At 40.5% G+C, this 551-nt stretch overlaps 1 long non-coding RNA gene across 2 annotated transcripts in view; it reads left to right on the top strand.

Annotated features, from left to right (window-relative positions):
• Nucleotides 1–150: 150 nt before the first annotated feature.
• LOC119594525 overlaps nucleotides 151–551 on the top strand; it is an 8396-nt gene continuing 7995 nt past the window's right edge. The window contains exon 1 of one of the 2 annotated variants that reach the window (XR_005230632.1): nucleotides 151–200. This is a non-coding gene — a long non-coding RNA (uncharacterized LOC119594525). Of the gene's footprint in view, nucleotides 226–551 lie in introns of both variants that reach the window. The other variant, XR_005230635.1, reaches the window with a different exon arrangement.

Below are 551 nucleotides of genomic sequence, written 5' to 3' on the forward strand. Positions count from 1 at the left end.
TGACCGTAAACTATCACAAAAAAATATAAAATATCAATCCCAATAAAAAGAAAATTAATCTCACCTTCTCCAAAGATTTTTTTAAATCAAAGAATCTAGCGGAAAAAGCTAACGTAGCGGAAGCAGCTGCGTTGTCGACTTGAGCGAGCGAGAAGCACCCAGGCGTCCACTCACGCCGGGAAGATGGCCGAAGAAGAGAGGTGAGGAACTCCCTGTCTTTATCGTGTAATATCTCCTACATCCTTACTCTTGGCTTGTTGGTTATAGACTTGTAGTGCGCTTAGATCCTAGGGCTTTTTGTTGGGAGTAAGTCGTAGGTAATGAAAACCAAGGAAGATTGATATTATGTAAGGAAAGTTTGGTATCGTGTGGAAGGTACGGGAACAACCATTGTATTTGGCTCTATTGGTTACAAATCTAGAAGAATAGTATTTCGGGGAGAAATGTCGTGATTTCGAATGTGTACGTGAAAGTGATGTTTGACCTGTAGCATTTTATCAATAAATTAAAACTCCACCATGTGGTCATGTTGGCGTTCGTATGTCGTGCAA

This window comes from Penaeus monodon, chromosome 34 (genome assembly GCF_015228065.2).
Source record: "Penaeus monodon isolate SGIC_2016 chromosome 34, NSTDA_Pmon_1, whole genome shotgun sequence".
NCBI classification, from domain to species: domain Eukaryota; kingdom Metazoa; phylum Arthropoda; class Malacostraca; order Decapoda; family Penaeidae; genus Penaeus; species Penaeus monodon.